Source organism: Pomacea canaliculata, linkage group LG5 (assembly GCF_003073045.1).
Source record: "Pomacea canaliculata isolate SZHN2017 linkage group LG5, ASM307304v1, whole genome shotgun sequence".
NCBI classification, from domain to species: domain Eukaryota; kingdom Metazoa; phylum Mollusca; class Gastropoda; order Architaenioglossa; family Ampullariidae; genus Pomacea; species Pomacea canaliculata.
Genome location: NC_037594.1, coordinates 11,615,870 through 11,640,626, shown reverse-complemented (window position 1 = coordinate 11,640,626; position 24,757 = coordinate 11,615,870). Strand labels below are relative to the sequence as shown.

At 42.6% G+C, this 24,757-nt stretch overlaps 1 protein-coding gene across 2 annotated transcripts in view; it reads right to left on the bottom strand.

The window, feature by feature from the left end:
• Positions 1–1,815: 1,815 nt before the first annotated feature.
• Positions 1,816–24,757, bottom strand: part of LOC112564290 (octopamine receptor beta-2R-like) — a 40,427-nt gene continuing 17,485 nt past the window's right edge. The window contains exon 2 of one of the 2 annotated variants that reach the window (XM_025238997.1): positions 1,816–3,155. The gene's annotated coding sequence lies outside the window, so the exon portion shown is untranslated. The remainder of the gene's footprint in view (positions 3,156–24,757) is intronic. The other variant, XM_025238998.1, reaches the window with a different exon arrangement.

The window sequence follows — 24,757 nt, the reverse complement described above, 5'->3', positions numbered from 1 at the left end:
ACCACTTTGACACCAGGGAGACAAGACCCTTGTCCTTGATTTACCTGTGACGACGACTTACCTTCACTTCATGAATGTAGTCCCTGCTGATGCTCCATGTGTGTACGTGTACGCAGACTTGATTGTATTTATTTTTGTTATTTATTCTCACGATTCAAGAAAACCACGAAGAAGAAGGCAACTAGCTTCTTCCGTTCTTCCATTTACACCTTGATCACAGAGACCGCCATCCCTAGCTCTTCCAAATCGATCGACTATTCTTCTAAAAAAAATGTCGACCTTCTTTGTCGTTCACAAGACTTTCAGATTCTTCCATCAACATGTGCATATTCCTGCTGTGCCTGTTGCAGACTCTTTTGTTTGCAAATACAGTCTACTCGGCGGCCACCCACCTTAATCAACCATTAAGCCAGCAAGGGACCGCCATCGGAGATCAATGGCTGCTCGTTCCTTTCTCTTTCCCGATGTCTTCTCTGTATGACGGAAGCCAGCACAGAGAGGACAACAATGTGGAAGTCGTTGTCTTGGCAGCTACAAGACGGTATTCAGCTCCACTCTTACCTTTAGATGGATGCACGTGCTGTCAAGGAGTGGTTCTCAATGCCAATACTGTTGTTAGAGCCTAAGACCTCCTATACAATATTAGGAGCGGGAGGGAGAGCTGAAAGGTTTCTGAACACTTTCTAGTCGCAACTACAAGACATGAGATCTGTTAGCACTCAGTTTTGTGGCGAGGGCAACCTCAGTGTCTGCTGCTTTTGTAGCTTGGCGGCTTGTTTGTAACTTGCCTCAAGACTTGTTTATTTTCCTGCAGGCCTTGCGGGTGTTTACTTCTGTTATAGTTTGTTGTATCTGCCCTTAGCTCCACCTCTTTGTCGGGTGGCAGAAACATCATGATGTGTAGGGACGTTCTCGCGAGTTTAAAGGACTAGTGGGCTGCAACATTTTTTTTTGGTCTACTGACTGGGTAAAACTCAGTGCCCGATATTATTTCCTCAGATCTTAATGGATACACCCGTTACAGTAATCGGTTCTTTTGAAATCCGAAATTTCTACCCTTAACCATTTTTCTCATTGTCCTCCCATTTAAGCCCAACTTGCTAGTTGACTGCAGTTTTCCTTTAAACCTAAATATGCAATCGCTTGTGTAGTCTAAAAGAAACAAGGAGAAAGTAACACAAATATCTTACAGAGTGTTGTAGTGGTGGTTAGGAAAGGATTAAATTATCTCCTGCGGCAGACGTAGGAAGCGAGCTATTTATTCCCCATCTCGCATTCGTTTTTCTTTCCTTTTGGCCGAAAAAGAGTTCAAAAGGGAGAGCACAAACTCAGCATTTCCTGGATGTTTTTATTTTTTGAGTTTTTGATTGTGTGCCCTTGCCAAAGGTTTGTAATTCTTTATCTCGCATACTTGTTCACGTAGACCTTGCAAAAAGGAAACTCCAATTTTGTTAAAAACCCGAATTTTGAAAAAAAAAATCCACACGATAAGCAGGGCTCAGTAGCAGAGGCTTTTGATGTTGCAAATATTTATTAATATTGGGTTAGACTTCTGTCAATGCCGGTGTCAAACTCAGTGTCCTCTTGTAGGTCTGAGGAATAGGTGTGCTTAAATGTTTGAAGATACCTTTTAATTAAAAGTTAAAAGCATTGAAGAAGGTCGGCTTTTGATTATCTTGCTAAAATTAGATCAACCGCAAATAAAACTTAAAGAAAGGAAACGACATGCACCCTCGCATCCACACGTCATCCAGAAAAGCACAAAGAATGAATAAAGGAACGAAGAAAGAAAGAGAGAAAATATTATTTGTTCGTTCGAAAAAATATTTAGAATAGTCTCGTAACTTTGGCTCAGTCTCTTTGTTCCATGTTTTCCAGGTGTGTGTGGCTTCAAACATTAGAAGACGATAGTGATAGAAGATCACGTGACTTGCATGTGACCCCTGGCTGTGTCGCAAGAGTTTTGTTTTCAGACATTTTCACTTTCCATCCCAGGACCCCTAAGCGGATATTTAGCATTCGGCAGTTGATTGGTCCGCAGATGGAAGGGAAGGACTTGGACGCTGTCAGCGAGCCTCATAGCCACGAATTTAAGTGGTCAACCTTTGACCTTTCACCATCGACCCGCTGCTGGCCCGTGCGTCTTAGGAGTCCAGATGTAGTGATAGGGTTTGGCCAGTGTGAAATTATTGCAATCTCCGCCAACCATCGATCATTTTTTCCGGCATCTCTGTCCGATCATTCAATGAGAAAGTTCAGAAAGTTTGCTATGTTTTTCTTTAATCAGAAAAGTGTCCAGTGCGTGAGGAGCAGCAGTTAGCCGCACCACTCTCCGCCTTCGCGACAGCCAGAAGGTCAAAGGTTCAAAGACCATCCAGCGACATGTTTGTAGGTCTGTCGTGCCAACAGGCAGTTCTTGGTAAGCCTGGCAAAGTCAGTGGTACAGTGAGAATTATGGGAACTATGTCCTGTCTATAATGTGACAACAGTTGTTAGTGCCATTCTCACACCGCCTCTCTCCTCCCTTACACAGACAAGGTGACTAAAAGACTGCAACAATTGTAACTACTTATTCTGCATTATAGGTTTCAATATATCTTTTTGGTAGGTATACCTATGTGTTGATTGGCTACATAGCTTATTGCTTGAATGGTGAGTGAGTGCTTACATGAGAGACTGAGTGGAGTTATTTCAGCGAAAAAAACTAAACAAAACCAAAAGAAAATGATCGCACGCAGCCCCAATCACACCGCTTTCACCCAAGCAATAAACTTTCAAAAAAAGCAATAAACAGCTTCAAGCACTGTCCCAATTTTCCCCCAACTTTCTCACATTTACAAGCTTTAAGAAAGGCTACACATTTTTTTGCTGTGGTTTCTGGCTAGCTGGTCAGGCCAAGAAGAAGACCATCTTGCATTCAATCTTGTAGGACAGCCGGAGGCGCAGCTTTGGCACGGCACCGAGAGATGTGTGCCACTAGATGCTGGAGGCAGGAGATTGTCTGTATATTTTTCAGTATTTTGATGCCAGTCGGACGAGGGTTGTCAAGTTGGGGGAACAGACGCCCATCTTATCGCCCTCGTCTAATGGAGCCGCGAACAGACGATAAGCCAGACGTGTCCATTTTAGTGAACACCTGGAGACAGAAATAACACCTGGAGAAAAAAAATAACACCATCATCAACTGTTATGTTAAGTATTTCATTTCCGACAACTGAAAGAATAAAAAGCTGCTTCACATAATCAGACCACGACAACCGCCCTCGTGTTAAAAATCTCTTTTTCCACAATATCCTGAATACATTTTAATTTCAACCTTTCTTTCTCCAGACCCTTCCTTGAAACCACAATTTTTTTTTTGTTTTTTGGAGGGGCTGACAAGACGAAGAAGTCAAGCTTTACAGGACGCCAGTGTTATGTGCCTCCAATTGCTGACTTTTTTCTCTCTAGAAATTTTTTCCTCTTCTCGGAGGTCGGTGAGGTCGTGATGTTGTGCCGAGGTTATTTGAGGTTATTGAGGTTATTGAGGTTATTGATTGTAAGGTGTTTTAGAGATTCTTGCTACAGAGACAGCTCGGGGCAAGTGGGGTACATTCTAGAACACCTCCACTCAAACGTGTGCGATAATTTCCACTAGAAATTTCATGCACTTTTTCGCCAGGAATAGTCTGAAGGTGCAGAATTAGTCTGTGATTGAAAAAACTGGATGTGGTATTGAGAATGTAGGTTTGCGAATATTCAGAATATTCTACAATGTGTTTTGAGACTGTTATAGTGCCTTCTATTATTGTGAATAGGAAACATTTCATTTGAGGATGTTTTATGCCTTCAAACTGTCATAAATAAATAAATTGTCATTTCGAGGATTGAAGACATTCTTATTGCTCCCTCTATATTACACAGTTTATTTTTTGAGAGTAAGATAACATATCTTCTAATAACAGTGGACATTATATAATCTGATCTTGAGAATTTTTGTTGCATGCTTTCTGAGTGTTGAAAGTATTACAGGTTGTTTTTACGATTATGTAAAATAGACAGTCCAAATATGGAAAGTATTGTACATGTTAAACAGACTTTATATAGTACAACTCAGAATGTTAAATATCTTTTTCAGATTTGTATGTTTGATTTATAAAGCATTGATAATGCTACCTTTAGATATTAGAACATTATGCTTTACTCTATCAAATGCGAGGATGAAATGCACTTTCCCGCACGCGCAGGTCAGAAACAGTTTTGAACAACAATAATGACAGCATCAGCAATAACAACAAGAATAATTTTTGTTACGCACACTGTTTGATAACATTAAAAATATTGTATACTTCTAAATGTCTTCACAGTACACTGTTGGAGTAAGCGCCAATGTCAGTGTATGTTTGTATGGAGGTAAGTACGTGCTTATGTATGTGTCTGTGTGCTTGTATGCGTGTTTGTGTGCGGGGATATAACGAGTTTCAAGGTACGCTCACTGATGAAGGTTACACAGTCCCCTCCCTTCCCCAGGTGTTGATACAGCAGGAGTCATTGGATTCCCCTAGGAATTTACAGACATGTCGGTGTGAGAAGAGAAGAGATGAGATGGGAGGAACACAGGAAGGAGTGTGGAGGAGTTTATGCCAAGGTCGTGAGAGGGAAACACCCGACCTGACAAACGTGGCGAGGGATGGAGGGAGGGGTGGGTGCCGAAGTTTCTGATTGGTCGAATTCTAGGGCTGCCTCACCTGCATTTAGTTTCCCATAATTCCTTGACAGGGAAGCGAAGCAGGAACGACGAGGGCCTAGAACCGCAACAGGCAGCCTTTGACCTTTTGCCACGTGCTGGCAATGTTTCTGCGATTGTGACGCATGAATATCAGCACTCGGAGACCCACGTGACACTCAGGGAATTATCCGGATTGTTGTCAGAGAACATCTCAAAAGATCAAGCGATGCCAGCAGATGATGGTCAGCTGGAGCCAGGGCATCAAGTGCACTGCATGTTTCCTGATAACACGTGATCTATTGCCATGGGCAACCCTTTCCTACATACGTTGTTTTCCTCTCTCTAGAAATGTTCCGAGGGATTAGAAGAAGGACTAGCATTATTTGTTGTTGTTAGGGGAAGGTTTATGGAAGGGATGTGTTGAGGATTCGAAGGTGCGTAGATGGCGGAGGTGGAAGCGGATTTTAAACACTGAACCACTCGGAGGGCAGTAGACCTCGTGGAATCGTTTCTTTACATCTTCAAAGATGAGCATTCTTAACACGGCATTATTCTCCCTTTCTTCCTTACTCTCACCTCATCTTTCTTCCTTCCCATCCTTTACACTCACCAGATGTCCATTCGCCCTCTGAGTACGTCAGGAAAGGGAAGCGTGCAAGAAAGAATCGAAAAACAAGAAAAAAGAAAAAAATATCACTTCGACTTCAGAAGCTCATGCGGAAAATAAGCTCAGGAGAATGAAAGCAAATATTATTTATAAAACAGAAATATTAGTACAGTTTAGTAAGTTTATTTCCGGTACATCATGACTTTTGAGCGGTGCCGTTGAGCTTTCGTCAACATCTCAGCGAATACATCAGCAAAAAAGCAGCTTTGCCACAAACGAAGGCAATTTTGAGCAGCTTGGTGTACGCAGCTAAGCACGTGGTGGTCACGTGGTGGTCACGTGGTGGTCACGTAGTGTGAATGATAAAGGATCACGTCAAGTAGTTGTTTCCCTTGACTGTGCGGAAGTAGTTTTCACGACCTGCGCCGTTCTATGTCAGGAACAAGAAGGTTGGAGAAAAGAGTGTGAGGAAAATTTAAAAGAGAAAGAAAAGGAAAAGGAAGAGGAATAAGAAATTTTGCAGGGAACTAAATCTTTTTTTTTCCTCAGGTGCCTTGGCGAATTCTCCCTTCCGGAGCTCTTAAACTGCAATACATAACCTTTGCACTTTATTTATTCTACCACAGCCTCTTCTGCTCAGGAACAGCTCTCGGCTTTCCCGTTGTTCCTAGGCCAGACCGTGAAAAAAAATCATCTTTTAAAAATGGCGATTTTTCGAGGGCCTCACATCTTCCAAATATTTCCGTCAAATGTGCTGACCTATGAGGCTAAAAAAATGACATGCTTTCTAAGAATCTTAAAGGATTTTCAGAATTTTTTGAAAAAGAATTTTGATTATTTTTTCTTATTCCAACCGCTCTTTTTATATATTTGATAGGCAAACTTATTTTTTGGTGTGTGTATGATTATTTTTCTCTGAATTCGTGAGCTTGACATTGGCCAGTCCACTCTTCCATTCTTCCCTTTCTCCGTTTCTTATCCGAAGAGGCAATTTCCACTCATATCAAAATTCTTGTCTCAAGTCAGTTTTAGAATCTCTTAAAAAATTCCTCTCCCTATCCTTTTTCTCTATCAATTTTGCCTTGTCAATCTTTCCCCTTAATACATTCTTTTTGTCACTCGCTCACGTTGGTCTGTTAGCGCTCAGTCGTGTATCTCGAGTACAGAAGGGGTGTATTCACCAGATTTGGATAAATAGTATCTCGCATTGAACTTTACTCAAAAAATCGAAAATAATTGTGGTAGCCTTTAAGAAATTCGGATTAGGATATTTCTCCTCATTAAAATCAATTAATCAATACGTGGACTGGTACCAGGTGAGGATAGGTTATGTTGGTCCGCCGGTGCTGGTGGGTATGGTTTCTCTCCAACTATACCAGAACCTTCGGCCTCGTAACTTGCCGTCTCCCCAAAGTTTGACCACCATCTATCAGTCCCACAAAACCCATCGGCATCTTTCTAGCTCGTAGGTGAGTTATTTCCTCTTGTCCTACCGGTGCAAGGTGCTGATGTACCACGTGACAAGAATTGTTTTCCTCTCATCTTCATGGTGTACTTCACTCTATCAGCATCCATTCGAACCAGTTTACTCCTCTCTATGCTTTATTCTCACACCAATCCACGGCGGTTGCATCTTAAAACGAGTGTAACGGAGTGCATCATGGGTGTGTGTCGCTCAGTTGTGTTGTCGTCTTTGTCTCACCCGCAGACAACTTTGCGGCCAACATCAAAGCCGCCTAACTTCAAGGGAAAGTTAAAAATGATTCTATCAATATTTTATCGTAGATAGAGCATGGCTTCTTTGTCAGAATAAAGACTTGTTCAATACATCGTACAGCGGTTGTAATTGTTCATCCATGTGTGCATCAACGGATGTCCTAAAGAATTCTTTAGAATGTTTGGAAATCTGTGTATTCAGGTAAATCAACTACATTCTAATGTGCATTAGTGTGTATGCATGCGTGGTTTTGTTTCAGCCAAAGATACAGAGAAAAGACAGGTGTTACAAACCTATCAATCAGTGTAGCTGTCTATTAGCTAACTTGTACATTCTTTATTCATCCCTTCATTCCTTCTTGGAATCCATACTCTAATGAAGCAAATTTTTACCCACATAAAATTTTTGTATTCATTGAGGTAGGCTCCATCATCTCATTGGCATCGTGTGTAAGCCACAAAGAAAGTCATTTTGTCTCTCGTGTGCAAACCGCGAACAAAGCCACTTTTGTGAGAATCCAGAAGCGCGGGCATGCAGAATGAACAGACGAGAAGCAATGAGGCGGAACACAAAATAGGATCTTTCACGCATGCACGGCTTCCACTATCTTTCTCTCTTTTCTTTTTCTTGTCTTCCGAGAAATTGTTCTGCTTTCCTTTTTGTCTTTTGACGCAAATAATTTTACAGGAAAACTTCCGTAAAAACTTTCCAATAAAGGTTTTGGATCAGATGTGTGAAAGCAAACAAACTTCTTCAAACTTTTACAACTTTGGAATGTAAGAAAAAGGGAATTGTTTACATATTTGTCTATGCTTAAGTAGTGACTGCAGATTTATCTGACCTTAGTGACTTTTTATTTCTGTTTTGTTAAGGGTGGACATGATACAGCTGTTATGTTTGGATGATTAATATTAATCAACCTCTCTTTCATTTTTTTCTTAACTTTGTATTTAAGTCCGGCGGCGGTAAATTAGAATATCCTAAAATTTTTCTCCGTGTAGTAAGCTGGACATGAAGTGTTCCTTTAGATAACCAATATACACTTCCGGTCGTGCTATTGTAATGGAGGACCAGACAGCGGTGAGGTACGTTGCGAGAGATGTTGGAGTTGTTTTGCAGACCATCCATCCCTCCCTCTTTCCTTGGCAACGTGTCTCTAACACCAGGGATGAGGAGCGAAGTCATCTCGCGGACGAAGATAGAAGTACTTCGCCATCGCTGCCCCATTGGTCTAAGGAGGTCGCTGCTTACGCCGAGGTGTCGGTGTCGTCACGATAGTGCCGGCGAAATTGCTTCAGTGTTTCTTTCCTCCAGTCGCAATCTGGCGGCGAGCACGCGCCTGGGTCGACGCAGATTATGTCCCCTTTAATGTTCTCCGCGCATCTCGTCAAGTCTCGTCAGCGTCACAGCAAACGGCCAGATGAGAGAAATCTGCACAGACGTGATTTAAGATGGCGGCGATGTGCTTAGACCGGAAGTGGTAGACCCGCAAGGCTGGTGCACGATCGTGGAAAGTATCGGGTCTACTTTTTAACACTGGTCCTCAAAGAGCACTCGATTAGACGGTTCGCTGAAACCAGGCTGGCTAGAAGACTTGGAGGTCGGTCATGTTTTCGTTGGATTTCTGCATCTTTTCGCGAATGTATGTGTTTGTGTGTGTGTGTGTTGGAGAGGACTGACCTAGATAAAAACAGTCTGCTGGACTCTTCGGTACACCCAGCCCAAGAGCATGCCGTGAAAGTTAGTGAATAATAATATGTTACCATTCAAAGTTGGCTGTTCTAAATAATAAGTGAAGGACTGTACTATCATAGGCAAAATAAAAATGGTTTAAAAGACATGCTCGCGCTGTGAGTGACCAGTGCATTTACTACGTGCTGGAACGTGAAGAATGTCTGGGGTGGCAGGCATTCGGAGGTCAAATGTATTGTTTGCGAGGCGTGCACCGCCGCGGCCTCCGAATCACGCGCGCTATAATCTCATCTCATGGAGTTAAAGCCTTCTTGCACTGTTATTTAGAGGTGAAGGAATGAAAATCATGAATATATATATATGTGTGTTCTTTTGTGTTATTACTCATAAATGAAAGAATCTTGATTAAATGTTTTGTGTATTTTTGCATACCTGTGGATAGATGAATGAGAATCCTGGTTAAACATAATGTGATAAAAATTTGTGTTAACTGAATCATCTGCTAATTGTGTAAAGTTTATTATTTAATAAAATATGTTAATTTATCCCTTATACTAAAGGGGATGTCTTGTGAAGGACGAGTGTAATGCAAGGACAGTACTAAATCGTGACACTGGAGTTACAGGTCTCCGCCACCCTGGGAAGGACTGCATAGGATCCCACTGCATGACCACGTGTCTAGATCACTCTGACTCGATCAGGTGTCACAACCTTCGCTAGGTCTTAGACTGGGTGAATGCTTAGGTCTTTCGATGTCACCTTCAGTGACCCGTCACATACGGTGCTGGAGGAGGGCGCAGTAGCCTCCCTTCCTCACGTGACGTTACCCGGAGGCCCTCACCTCGCTGTCTGGCCTGTGAATACACCCGGCGGGAGAACATTCGTTAGCGAGCGGGTCGTATCTCAGCTTTATCGACGCTAGCGACCACCACCACTGACGTTTTGGGAATGGGTAGTCGTAGTTACCCATGCTCTACTGTAAGTAAATTAACTTTTGTAGGAGGAAGATACAAGAGACGTTCAGGGACAGGCCTGACCTCTTGCTGCACACACTTGCATGTTTACGACAATTATGGGATGGACGCAAGGACGCGAAGGACCATGGCGATAAAATCGTTTGGTTTTTGTTAAGATATTGTCCACGTCCTGAGAGTAACTTAGTGGCCCTTGTTTCTGAAATGATGATGATGATGATGATGATGATGATGATGATGATGATGATGATGATGATTTATTCTATAAAATAATTCTAGAAAATTCAGGGAATCACTGGTTACAGCTCAATGACTATCATAAGTCGTATTCTATTATTTATGCTTTGGTTGAATTTCGGAGTCTGTAGCCTTTCAAAAAAAGGGGACACAACTCAAAGTAAAGGACAAGTCCAGACTAATTAGGTGATTAATCTCGCCTTTTTCAACATGAGAGCAGGCGCTGAAGTGAGAAGACATTATTTCATATCTGGAGGTCACACCAGGACACATCAATGGATCTCAGCTACACGGCCTCACGAGGGTTAGTTCTGGTGTGAGTGGCCAGGCGGCGCTACACGAGCACAATACAATATCTTCTGGTGCTGAGCGGGAATTTCGATAATGGGACCGTCGACCCATGCTCACCACGAGCACGGGCAACACGGAGTCGCCATACCTTTCTCTCTCTCACAGGAAATGAGCTCGAAATAAAATTAGGTCGGCGTGACCTGGGTGGTTATTCTTTCTTCCTCTCTGGGAATTGAAAACTCGGAACAGTGGTATTTAAACTGTTTACCACCTAGCAATGAGCATAAATGTTTGCACCATATCAATTATTTGCATTGAAGAACGGTCTTCCATTTGATTTGAGAGAAATAAAACTGAAAAGGTCAGGAATTAGAGATTGCCATGTATAGAGTATAGCGAACTGCCAACATAAAGATAATTCCATGTTTGAATCAGAAAATTATTTGAAAGTATGAGTGTCACAGAGACATTTATTAGTGATTTGCTTCCAGTTTTGAGTTTACCTTTACCAACAGAACTGTCAGGCTTCAACATCGGCAGTAATTTTTGTACCGACAGAGTTAACAGAGCAAGACATTCTACTACACCGTGAACAATATAAATTTTTGCTTTCATTGTTTTAGGAACATTGACTTTTTGAGTTTCAAGAAAGAAATTTAAATGCAATAACGAAACCACTGGAAACGATTGGATTTGACTTCACCTGTGTTTTTGTTTCAGCACCTAACTCCTTCACTAAGGCATTTTAAAAAGAATAACGACCAGAGAGGAAGATAAGGGGTGAGGTGATGGACAGAAAGGAGGATCAATAATTGGCAGTGTAACCGTTTCCGCCGATACTTGAAAATATTAAGGAGGCGCGCAAGCTCGCTTCTTTCAATGTTTGCCGGTTATTAAAGGCACACTGCCGCACAACAGGCGGCGCGTAAATAGTTAGAGGATTTGCAATCTCCTGCTTCGATCGCATTTTCCATAAGACCCTAAAAAGAGACAAGGGCACCCTTCTGCTGGTCTGATGACTTTATCAGTTCCACCAAGATCCGCGGCTGGAGGACAGGGGACGGTGGAGAGGTTGTGTGTGGTCGGGGGGGACAACATTCTTTCGCTGTTTGTGTGCCGGTCGGTGCCCAGAAACAAGATCTGGTGGCCGGAGTTTATAAACCACAACAGAGTGGAAACAGTCCTGAGGAAATCTGTGCTAGTTTGCTGATTGAAATCCGAGCTGTGTCAAGCACTCACTTAGCGGGATCGGCTTAGGGCGGGTACTTATTGACTAGACCACCTAGCCACCCGGTAGTGGAACAGTAAGCCTTTCGATCCCCGCCATGAGGTGGGACTAAGCGGGCAAAGAAACAGGACCGAGACGAAGACCTACTTCTAATTACTGAATAAGCGAAGTAAAGCCTCTGGTATCAGTGGCTTCTTATTGCGAGGTCCTCGCCTCTCGTCCTTAGAGACCCAGCCGACGGCAATTTGTTTTGTTGTGGGGAAATATTTGTGAGACCCACGTACGAGCAAAATTGTGATATGGAAGCCTAAAAACATCAACATTCTTACATCGCCATGATGTCATGTTGGGAGATTGACAATTGACACACCTTCTAAATCGGCTTTCATGTCTTTCACTGACACTCACTTTGAAGGTGTAAAGGGGGCAGACTGACGGTACCTCAGGGAGGGGCAGACTAGCAGTGCCAGTTGGAGAAGAAGAAACGAGAGAGGTGAGAGGAGAGAGCAAATGAAACAGGGGCAAAATTAAAAGAAAATCAACCGGCCTCCATTTGGCCGTGCGGGGTTTCAGTGCATCTCGATTCGTTTTCCAGCAGCCGCAGCAGCCAGCCTCCTGCTAAAGTTGTGTTTAATCTCGATGTCTGGGGAGTAGGTATTACACTTAGTTTACTCGGCAGCCCTAATGTAATTTATGGAAGGGTGGTGAGCTATTATTTTGATGTTCCGTCTAATCAAGAGACCGCACTGTCCACAGAAAACATCTTGCCTGACCACGTGACCAGACAAAAGTAGATGACAGACGAGGCAGCAATCGAAGGATGGGAGTTTGACAACAAGTCTTTGCAGGACTTTTCCACAAAAGTAGTCAAAAACCTTCTTGTCCTCCGTTCATTCGGTGAAGAGAAAAGATGTCACGTGGGGCTGTATGCTAATATATTCACTCTGCCAGCCGCTGAGAGTGTTAATAACGAATTTCCATGAAGACTATTAATAACAGGCTAATAAATATTGGTTGCGAAGGACCTCTTCACCCGAATTCATAAAGACGACACAGCAGCTTAGTTTTGTGTTCTATACAAAAAAATTACTGTAAGATTTAAATATTGTGAAGAAATAAGAGCAACTAAATAAGCTTTGAAAATGTGAAAGCACAGAGACCTCTGCAATATCTCACCTCTAAAAAAATAATAATAACGTGAAAGATCAATATAGCCAAAAAATTGATGGATTGAAAGTTTTATATGTATCGCAAAAGGGTTATGTACTTCACTACCAATATAAGTAAGCATCAAAACTGTTTGGTAACATGTAGAAACGAAATAGCGAACTGAATGAAGACAGACAGACAGACAGACAGACAGACAGACAGACAGACAGACAGACAGACAGACAGGCACACAGGCACACAAGCAAATACAATACTGTTTTTCTTACAATGAAAATAAAGAAGAAGGATGCATCATCATGCAAACACCGCTGACGAGCCGAACGCTGGCCTTCAATAAACACGAACTCTCCTCTCCCTCTTCATCCACAGAGGAAGATTAAACACCAGCGATGAAACTGTGGAAGCATCCACACGTCTGTTAGCGAGGGTGAGCTGTAAAGGTCGTCAATTTGTTGCTTTGCCTGTCTATAAAACCTCAGCCTCATCCTGTGTTGATGTACACGAGGGCACAACACAAGCGCTGCAACCCACCTTCATTGCCAGATGACTGGACTGGCACCCTGGGTGTAGTTAGGGCCTACATGAGAGCATTTCACACCTTATTGACTGTAAAGTGTCTTTATAGAAGCTGCTAAAACAATGCTAAGTACACTGTAAACTCTGTATAGCTATTGGCATCATGCTTCAAGCTCCTTAATGATTGCTGCCTGTTGAAGACGATAATAGTGTCAGAACAGGTCATAAACAGCTTGTGAAAAAATAATCTGCTATACATGCCATGCACTCTTGTTCACGCGCAAACACGTAGGCAGGCAGGCAAACAGGCAGGCAGTATACTGGATTTTTTGTTTATGAAATGATATATAAAGGATGCAAAAGTGTTCAAACACAGCTGGCCACTCGAGCGTTGGACACAGTAAACAGACTCCTATTCCATCTACCACCCGTCCCACACAAAATACCAATGATGCCTCGGAACCTCCCATAATTTTTTTCAAATATCTGCAGAAGCAGTTTGAAGATGTGCAATCTAGCAAGTCCTGGTCAAAGAACCCAAGTTTAAATAAATCCCGATGTGTTAAAGACGAGATTAAAGTGAACGGACACATCTGTAAATACAAATATTTTACTTGTCTAAGAGTCCTTATGTGGACCTTCAGGTCTGTTTAACTTTAATTTTACCTCGTAATCTTTGGAATAAAAAATGTCCAGCAATGGATGTGCCAATCATTTACGAACTATTTAGTGTATTCAAACTGTTTTCACGACAACGGCTAAGAGGGATGTAACGAACTTCTTTCACCAAAAAAAAAAAAAAAAAAAAAAAAAGGAGATCGCTGTTTCTTCACTGTCAGGGATTCACGTGATGATGAAGCTCTTTACGCCTATTGCCACACACATTTTGTAATCTTCCTGTCTTTCAAGTCGCATTCGTGTGATTAATATCAAGAAAAGAAGAAAACAAGCTCACGCCCACCATGGAATAAAACTCTAGAGAGAAAAGAAACATTATCACAGAGCAGAAAGGAGAAGAAGACAACAAATCGCGCATTGACCATTTTTCTGGAATCAAACTTTACAAACTAAACAGCTTGAAATTGAAAGATGAACAGTCACGAATTCATTCGGCAAAGAAGAGCAAGGCAGAACTTGTAACCATGAGACCTTGGGGACACATTTACTGATCATGTGACTTCATTTGTCAACTTTGCGAGCACGCAGCACCGACTGACCAAGGTGGAAGACGTCCATAACAGTCCCTAAACTGTTGGTCAGTTTTTACTGCCCACCACCGGAGCCTTGTTAAGTCCGCGTGTGTAAACGAGAATTTTCGAGGTCCTGCTGAATATCTTCAGCTCGGCTACCTCCTTCCACCAGCCTCCATTTCATTTACTCGTGACGACGACTCTCGGCGCAGACGATGGAGATGGTCTCGGGAAGCAGCGGGGTCCAGCAGCGGCTTGTTGCCGCAGTCCGCATCGATTTCTCGCTGAGCTCTCGCGTGACCGTGCGGGAGCATTGAATACTCGCGGCTTTACTCGCCCCGCTCGGGCCATCTGGCCACTCACTTCACTGCATTTCATCTGCCAGGCGGCAGTCTGTCTCAAGAAAACGCATCCTCCCTGCAGACAAGCGAGGGGCAATGGATTTCACGGGTCCTTTAGTCATTGGAAAACTGATTTGAGTAAAAGTCAACATTAAAAAAAAAAAAAAAAGACCAAAACGACTTTGCGAATGACTGACTAAGAATACTGGATCGGAAAATATTGTCGCAAATGACAGACAAAAAGATATTTTGTGAAAAGGGATTGCCGACATGGTGGATGACAAATACAAGATTAAGATCATGTTATTAAAGAAGGTGACTTTTTCTGTAGGATGTAAGAAGCTCGTTAGGTTTATAATTCTAAATTTTAGAAAGTATTAAAAGCGAGAGTATAGACAAAATGACGAGACAGGAACAAATGTAGACGAGAAGTCCACATGCAGGACAGTGTCCCGCGCACTGCAGGGCCTGCGGACCAGAATTTCCCACACCTCATGAGCATTCCTGGCACGCCGCGGCTCTTAGCAAAGTGTTTGGCCGAAAAAAAGATCGTCTTGTTTTGCTGTCTGGCATCCGGAAGAAATGGCTCCACCCATTTGGTCTCCCGCACACGAACATGCAACCGAGCAGTTGATTTGTCTCCCCTTATTGCTTTTCTGTAGATTTGTCTCCCGATTGGCGCGTCATCAAAGGAAGGTCACGTGCGCTAATTTTAACTGAAGATTTTTGTTTATTTAGACAGGGACACCATCTTTCTTCTCTTTTTTCTTTTCTCTTCTCTAGACCAGAAACTGACTCTCCCTGAATTTTGTCTTTTTGAATTATAGAAAATTCCCCAAAAAGACGAAAAAATAACTGGACACAAACCAAAAATGTAGACGAGGATAAAAATTATCTCACAGACTGATTTCCACAAAGAACAGGACAGCGGGAGGAAAACAATCTCTAAGGCCAAGAAACTTTAGAACAAAAATAAAATAAAGAATTATGTCCTGTTAAATATTGATTACATTTCCGCCTTCATGCATATGTATTGAAACAAAAAAGTATTAACCGACATTAAGATATGGTTCAGCGTTCAAATGCAATTAATAACAATGATTTCTGGACCAAATACAAAAAAAATTAATTACTGTATTCCCTGTGGCTCATGGGAGTAAAGTAGGTCTCTCCCAGCAACACAAAAACATTGATGTGTTGCTTCAGCTGACCTTTGCTCGTTCTAAAATACCACGTGCTTGACGCCTTTGTAGGTAATTATAGTAAAAAACAAAAATCAAAACCGAGTTACATGTATTAACATTTGAGAACACAAATCATCAAAATAAAAAAAGACAATCTCAGCGGAGATTGCTTTTTAAGATGTCTTCTGTAGAGTAAAACAAATGCACTCTTAACCCATTCCACACACCCGAAAAAAAAGAAAAGAAAGAGGGAAAGAGAAGAATAAAAGACAAAAGAAATAGAAAAGTGATAATGTCTATTTTTTGCTCCTCCCTCGCGTGCACAGATGATAACAGAGAGAGCAGCCTGCGTGCCGAGGCAGCAAGGGGCGACAAGTATCACAGGGAATTAGCATTCACTGTCTGTGCTTTCCAATGTCTCCCCAGAGCGAGGCTGGTCCTGCTTCGTCAAGGGTGGGGGTGATGGGGCTTGTCTCTTAGCAGTGGCCATGATGAATGGTCAGAGGTCAACGTAACGAAGAAAGACACTTTGTGGATGGTGAGCCGCCGGTCCCGGTCCTGCGCAGAGCAGCGAGTGCCGTGGAGTGTGTTGTCTGTGCTTTGACTTCCAACTGAGTTTGGTTCAAATTGATTGGCGGAAATATCGACTGACTGTTGGCTGATTTGATTGAGCTCGTTGGTTTGATACAATGCCGAGAGACCTCTGTCCAATTTAAAGAGAGAAAGTTTTGTTTAAAGCAAAGTACAGACATGAGAATTTACTAAAATTTATTTTAATGTATAGATGCTGACAGGTACTCCTATCCTTTAGTCGTATGTGATTCTTTTTCTCCTTCTTAGTCCTTTTTATACATTTATTTTAGTCGTACATGATATCTGGTATAGAAAATGAAGACCGCGTGTTAAATGGACATGATACCCAATATACAATCCCCGACAAAAACCTCCAAATGTGTTATAATCTCTCCATACAAGCATCTAACCATCTCAATGCATGTGGTTGTCATATCCTATAAACTTAAAGTGGGTTTTTGTAACCCTCGGCGAGGGAAGCTGTTGCAGGCTCTTTGATGAATCTTCTCTTTGGCTGTTGAGGTGTGGGCCAAGCCGTCTTCAGGATGTTGTATCTTCTCCCTTGAGATATCTGCAATGACAGTTACATGCTACAGTCTTTTGATATCGTCATCTCAACCGATATCTTGGTGGATGTGTCCGGTCAGTAACTTCCAGGCTTAACCAAGATAAATGGTATATCCGATAAGTGTCAGGAAGATGGCAAAGATGAGGAACGTTCTCACCTCCGTGTCACATGCTTTCTGGTCATCTAAATATGTGTCTAGTTCCAATTTCACTGGAATGTAACCTTTGACCCCACAATTCCTCTGTTGACATCCCACGTGTCAGAAACACATCTCTAGCACTGGATCGAATGATGATAGAAAATTGATCTGATTTATTACTGACGGAAATTTCTAGATGAGCAATGAAAGAAGGTCATTTCCGCGAAAACATGGACAGACCGAGTCGGATTTTTGTAATTGTGGCCGAAAGGCTTGGCTGTGAAGACATTTTTGCCCATTTCAAGAAATCGATGGCCAGAGCATTTTCCCTTGACAGAACGCGATTCAGACAGTATTATGCGCTGTAAAAACTCCTTTGAAAGGCCGATGGTGTTTTAAAATCAAAGATAAACGCGTGAAGCGTCCGCGTGATAAGGAGAGTGCTTGTCCTAGCAATGCAATCGCTTGCTGGTGGGAGATGGCTTGAGTTTACGATAAATATTCCATTTTTGTTTACTTTGAGTTATCAACAATTTAAGTTAGTGAATATCATATATAATGTATTTACAAGAAGCATGAGATTGGTTTGTTTGAGTCTGGTGTAAATAGCTAGATGATGATGATGATGAGGAGGATGATGATTAATGATGATGAGAAACCAGAGGATGAAGATATCGGAGGAAGGGAGGACATCCGTTGTGAGAATACTGAAAAACACAAACACCGAGGGACCGGCAATCGAGAAGCAGAAACAGTTTGTGAGACCGCTTCCGTTCGGCCAGCTCCGAACAATGCATCTTGGGAGAAAACTTGAGATCCGCATCTCTTCGCTTTCCTTGCTTCTGTTGGCGGAGCCAGTAGCCCGCAGCGCTAACAGTCCGCCATTACTGTCCAGCGATTGGATGAAGCACACATAGCACCGAGTTATCGCCCGCATCGACGAACTGCGCCCTCTGATCCCTACCCTAGCTGGTGATCTCCCCTTTGAGAGTTTCCTCCCCCCCCCACCAACATGTAGAAAGAAGGGGACGGGGGACGGGGGAAGGGAAATGTAATGATAAGCACGTGACTAATTAGTTAGTTGAGATTTACTCCGTGACAGCGACGATAAGCGCGTGGAAACAAGCGAGGTGGTGTCCTCCCTTTCCCTTCCGCTAGCTCCCCTGACACATCTGACTGTGGAAAGCAGATGCCCACACGCCTTCATGACAGAATCGGACCCATACGAGGAACATTATATGTGTAAATGTTAAGTAATAACAATCAACCAGAAATCAAGGAAAGCCATCCCACTGTCATCTCTCATGCACAGATTCAAACTGTTCTCAAATTTTTCTCAAACTGTTATCAAGCCTTTAAATTTTGAATGAAACCTAAAGAGACTTAATATAAAGTTGTTGATATTTATATATATATATTAACCATCACTGCCGCATAAAAAACAAATTCTATGCTTAGTTTATATGTTTGAAAGACGGAATGTATAAACGCACCTGCACGCGCACACCCACAAACACACATCCTCGATAGAGATATCTGTGTATATTATAATGTGTATCCCCATAACAATATAAACTCCTAGTCAAAATATTTTGTCACGAGCACATATTGAGGAAATAAATATTTATGAATCGTAAAATGGACATAAACAAACATATGCTTGCGCGCGCAAACACACACACAGCCACACACACACACACACACACATTCACACTACACAGATTTACTACTGGCACTGAATGATGTGTTCTAAAGGAATCATAAAAAGATGTTAAACGATTTAGTTGATGGATAAAAGGATATACAAAACAAAAGAGAAAAAGAGAAAAAAGAGAAAGACAGCATTGCCGTTCTGGAAGACATTCTTGTGAGCATTTCTCACTACCACTCTCAATGTCCACAGACAGCTCGCGACAGTTAGACGAGGCAGAGACCAACCGACAGCTGCCATTCCGTAGACTGTTTGCACAACTGCTTTGAGAGTTCACTGGGTTAATATACACTTCAGTGGGTTAATATACACTTCTACAGCATCATCAGGAGAAAGCAGTAGCCCTGCTCTTAGACTCTCTGTCTATCTCTCTATCTCTCTGTCTCTCGGAGTGAGAGATAGGCAGCAAGTGAAAGGAAGAGGGAAGAAAGGATGGACAAGAGAAAGTGAGTCTCTTTGGAGCGGTCATGAATCAACTTAAGAGAAACTCACCTGAACGGTGTTTGCCGCGCAATCGGTGCAATCAATACCTGCCCTCTCTGGGCATGCGCACTTGGCGCGATTGCCTCACACCCGGGGCCGCCATGCCTGGCTCACGGGTATCCTGGTGAAGTGGCTGTGTACACGAGTTGCTGGCGCAAGGTGATAGGCCAGGATTTCTGGCAGGAGCAGGTGTCTCAGTCGATAACTTACAGCTAACAACCCGCCACGCTTGCTCTTCGGGGTGGGAAGAGAGGGGTGGGGTGGAGTGGATGGGTGGTTGGGTGGCTGGGTGGGTGAGGTAACAACATTTAATGACCTTCGGTTGATGTGATTGCGCGCTTTTTGCATGGTGTGTGGCGTGTTGGCAAGCATAAAGATTTTTTTTAAATACGAGATGCGGAGGTATTTGTATTTATTTGCTTGTGTGTGTCCCAGAAGAGAGAGGTTCCTATATTTTGTCCATATGCCGAACATAATGAATAAGTTTTTTTTTTTTTCATCGGTCACTCAGGCAGCATGTCTCACTCCTCAGTTGTCCAGTGCAGCCACCAGCATGAAATTACGGGTGGTTAAGACAATGACAATGTTAAATTGTTTTCTTGCGAGGAGAAAATCCATCAGAAGCAAGATCCAGGATAGACATTCAAAGAATGCCGTCCGTTTCACTATTATTAGCTATTAGTTAAAAATAAAATAAACAATGATAGACTGATAGACAAAGTATATCAAATGTTGTTTGATTAAAGGGGAAAATAAGCTAAGTGTATAATATTAAAATTAAGCGATTCCACCTAGAGGTGATTTCATACTCTATGGGAGAGAAAGATGGGAAGGAAACCAGAATACCCGGAGAAAACCTGATGTTGCATACAGACAGAGAGTGTCCCGAGACGAGATGTGACCCCTAGGGCTCTCAGTTATGACAAACGAGTGTTTTAACCACTACACTACCGGGAGCCCCAGATGGACAAAGGAAGAACAGGTTTGCAAATGTAAAGGAATGGACTGGTGGTTGAATGCAGCACGCGCTCACCGCCGCCCAACACAGGCCTACGTACGTGCGTGCACAAGCACGTGCCTCGCGCCATGCCAGACACTATGCACGGAACAGGGGCAAAAAAATGTCGGTACAACAGCTCGCAATGTTTGTCTTGTGCAGAGATCATCTTCACATCAATCATCGTCTGCGCCGTCAGGTTATTGAGATCGATGGGCAGCATCTCTGCACTTCCTCTGCACTTTCCCCACTGCAACCCCTCAGAAAGGTTAGTGTGACCATGTGTCACGTGACCAAAAAAAGTCTTCAGAGAATCATGTCAACCACGACGGTTCCAAGGAGTCACGTGATCATCATCGGTACCATCATGAAGTTCATGACACTCCGTTCATTTTAGACGCGTGGAGAGGAAAACTCAGTCATTCCAGTCCTACACGGTCATCATCTTTTAAATGACTGAAGTACAAATAATAATTAAAATAAAAGTATATTTTACTGTAATGTTTTAATTTTTTTAACAATCGTGATTGTTTTATTTGATAAAACTTGAAAAAATTCAGTTGCCTTTTCTGAAACTCTGATGTGTCACACCAGTTAATCGATGAATTTTCGATTTGTCCACGGCCGGCAATCTACAGATCATTTTACAAAGGAGATTAATATAAAACTAACATCACGACCTCATGTCATAACTTCATTGGTGGCTTCTGTTTTCCGATGTCATTGGCAAAGATGAAATCATGGTCAGTTAGGCCAGAACTGTAAACAAGCGTCGGAGAAAAACCATGTTGTCCGAGGCTGGATTTGAACTTCAAGCTCCAGGCTGCTCACAGTGTCAGCGGCAAGCAGCGCCATTGAACTGCTGTAAATAATTCTAAACAAATGAGATTATTTGAAATTGCAACGGACTGCATGAACAGACGTATGATTCCTGTCAATGAGATATTTTGTTTTAGAAAAAGTCACACGATTGCCATGTCCATGCAGAATTACATTGACAGGCTAAACATAAAACTGAACATTTTAGTGAACAATCTCACATTAAAACATTCCATTGATATGTATGTCAACAAATCTCACAAGTAAAATATCAGTTCTGACAATTTCACTGACTAGTATCGGGTACAACTGCTCCTAACACTGATGGTGTAAGATGCAGTTTGAAGATGGGTGGCCAGACACGGAGGTGGAAAAGCAGATGAGACAGCTGAGAGAATCAGGAAAAGAGGGCCGAGAGAGTTCTCCCCACCCAGCATCATCAGCTCAGCCATTGGCCTTCTCATCATGCAGCACGCTCTGCACTTGGAGGATTGGTCCAGCAATCATCGACGGTTATCGCGGGCCGGACCAGACTTTCCTTCCCTTCTCCCTCCGCGCGTCAAAAGTAACTACTGGCATCGATCGCCACCTCCACAAAATGAGTTCCCACCACTCCACTTGGTCGATTTACAGCAATAACAGTGTATTTATCTGGACTGGAAAGTGTGTATCACTAGGCAACGCCAGCTGATGTGTAACTATATATACATATATCTCACCTGGGTGTATCAAACTAAACAATCAAATGACTAAACATAAGTGAGACGGGCAAGCTCATTAAAAACTTGTACTCAATCTAGAAGCAATAATGAATGATTGATTCTGATAAACCCGTGGTTACCTAACATAAACTCCTGGTTACGATTTTAACGGAGGTTTACAGACAGCAGCTGTAACGAGGATAAACCAACCATTAGAGTAGACAAGGAGGAAGAAGTGGATGAATGACATGGGGGAGCTAAGGGGATGTTGATTGTGGTCCCTCCTATGAGATGTCTGGAAGTTCCTGACCTTCATTGTGGTGTCACGCAATGCGGTATTTCCAGCCTCGTTTTCAGAAAATTATACTGGTCCAGCGGCGTCCTTTGACGGAGCCTTTCATCTGGCGCTAAAGATGATTGGTCTTCAGATGTCGGCTATCCACATTTTTTTTTTTTGGTCTGGATCATTTTTGAAGCATATCGTCATGTTTCTCATACATGGCTCGACCAATAACTGCTTAAATAGTTGCTTTCTGCATCGAATTTCCGTTGCCATAGGGAGCAAGACCTTTCTGGTGGGTGGTTGAAGTCAGGTGACTGGAGATTAAAAAGTTATATTATTGTCGGTGTGTCTGTCTTCCTGTCTGATAAGTGGACGACTGTACATAGGGCAATATCCAGACATGCAGGTTTATGGCAATGACAGGAAAGGAAAACATCGATCTGCTTTATAGTGATTGGATGTGTGTGAGTGTGTGAGTGTGTGAGTGTGTGAGAGTGTGTGTGTGTGTGAGTGTGTGAGTGTGTGAGTGAGTGTGTGTGTGTGACTTTCTTTGACTTGACCGGGGCTGTCATTGCATTTTGCTGTTATCTATCTTCTCTGACATTTCTCCCCTCTTATGCTTTGACGAGGTCGAGAGCCGTCTCTGTCTCTCTGTATTCACCCACAAGCCCTCAGTTGCCAGTGGACCACTTCTTTGCCCGCTGGCAACATACTAAATGTGTTCTTTGTGATTACATTCTGTATTTTCTCTCTCTCTCTCTGAGTATCGATGAATTTTGTCTGGCAACACAAAAGTGGAACACTGGCCTGTTCTGTCTGAAAACACTTCTTCATACTATGTCTGGGAAGAATGTCCTGTCTTTAAACTTTGGTCTCTTCTGTCTCAAAACTCTAGGAACAACGTCTGTGAGCGCACTGCTATGTTCGGGTCTGTAAACACTGGTTTATTCTGTCTGTAAACACTCTGGTCTATTCTGTAAACACTCTGTTGTGCACTTGTCCTGGTGGTAGCCACAGAAAACCAAAGGACGAGCGATGGCAACAGATCCAAGTGCGGCACGTTCTCACCACCCACCCTCACCCCAATCCATTTTTCCATCTACCACCCAGGAAAGACTGAATAAAAAATCTCTAGAAATCCTGAAAGCTAAGAGGTTTGAAACCCCAGTCTGAGAACATCGATCTTGGAAGGAAACGAAGGATTTTCAAGCGTCTATAAGAGAAAAGACACGCATCGAAGAAACTAGAGTTATCTGCGCCAGCATATCGTGGTAAGAGAGTGAAAGGGAGTGAAGAAGCTAGAGTTATCTACGCCAGCATATTTTGGTAAGAGTGAAAAGGGGAGTGAAGAAACTAGAGTTATCTACCCAAGCACATAGTGGTCAGATATTAAAAGCAAGTGTAAGTCAAGCGAAACGCAGGTGAAAGGCAAATGAAAGGCAGCTCTGAATGCAATCACAAAGTAGGGAGAGCACATAATGTGACAATAATAGAAAACATTAGCAGCCGAGTACCAGGTCGAGTACAATGGGCTCCTTGTCACCAGTCTACATTTTTATAATCGTAGCACACAAATCGAAAAAAAAACCAACAACATAGTCAGTGAGAAACAAATAAAGAAAACAGCCCGACGCATATTCACACACATGCTGTGTATGCACCCTTGAACAAACAAACAAACAAACAAACAAACAAACAAACAAACAAACAAACAAACAAACAAGAAAGCAACAAACAAGAAAGCAACAAACAAACACCAATAAAAAGATGGTTAAAGATTATGAGCTACCCTATATTCTGTAGTCAACCCATTGCCTAGAAACGCGCACTTATAATAAACAAAACTTCTGTAGTGAACGCACTGAACGAAGTTATAGATGAAAGCGTTTTTTCTATTATATTAGTTAATTCCTCGATAAAAAATATTTTTTTTTACATCAGAATCAGAGAATCTAAATTTATTATTTTGTAAAATCAAAAACTGATTTTGCTGTACATACCCATACTTATGCACGCATGCATGCACGCACACACAGAGATTACATAACGGATAAACATATTGAACATCCAGCTCTCTAAAATACAGTTTAATGTAGGAACTTGCAAGGCTGGGACTGGATTAGAGAGAACGATTGATCAGCAGCGGAAGTGAAGGAGAGAAAGTGATGATGAGGCGACTTGTAGAGAAGAAAACAACTGAGGGCAAATTGCAATGTCAGAGTAAACAAGTCAACACGCGCAGCCCCCGTCAAAGGTCAAACTGCCCTCCCAGTGCAAGATGTCGACAGTAGCGGCCCCTGTCCGCGAATGTGACTAATGTAGACTGCGGACTCTGCCACCAGGCGGCGCGGCAGTCGAGAGGCAGAACCTGTTTACACGCGGTTGCTGAAGTAGACGGACCGTCCCATAGGTCACCCGGTGCACGCGCCCCTGCCAGCCTTTTCAGTGTAAAAAAAGGGGTCTAAGCGTTTGCATACGTATTCATAGAAAACTAAATCCCGCGAGATTTGAACAGAGCCGAGAATAGCGACAAGTTCTCACCTCCAGCCCCTCCTAGCCGCCTTCATCACCCTCACCTCATGTTGGAATTCTCGTCCCGACAAAATGGTGGTCCGGTCTGAAGTGTTT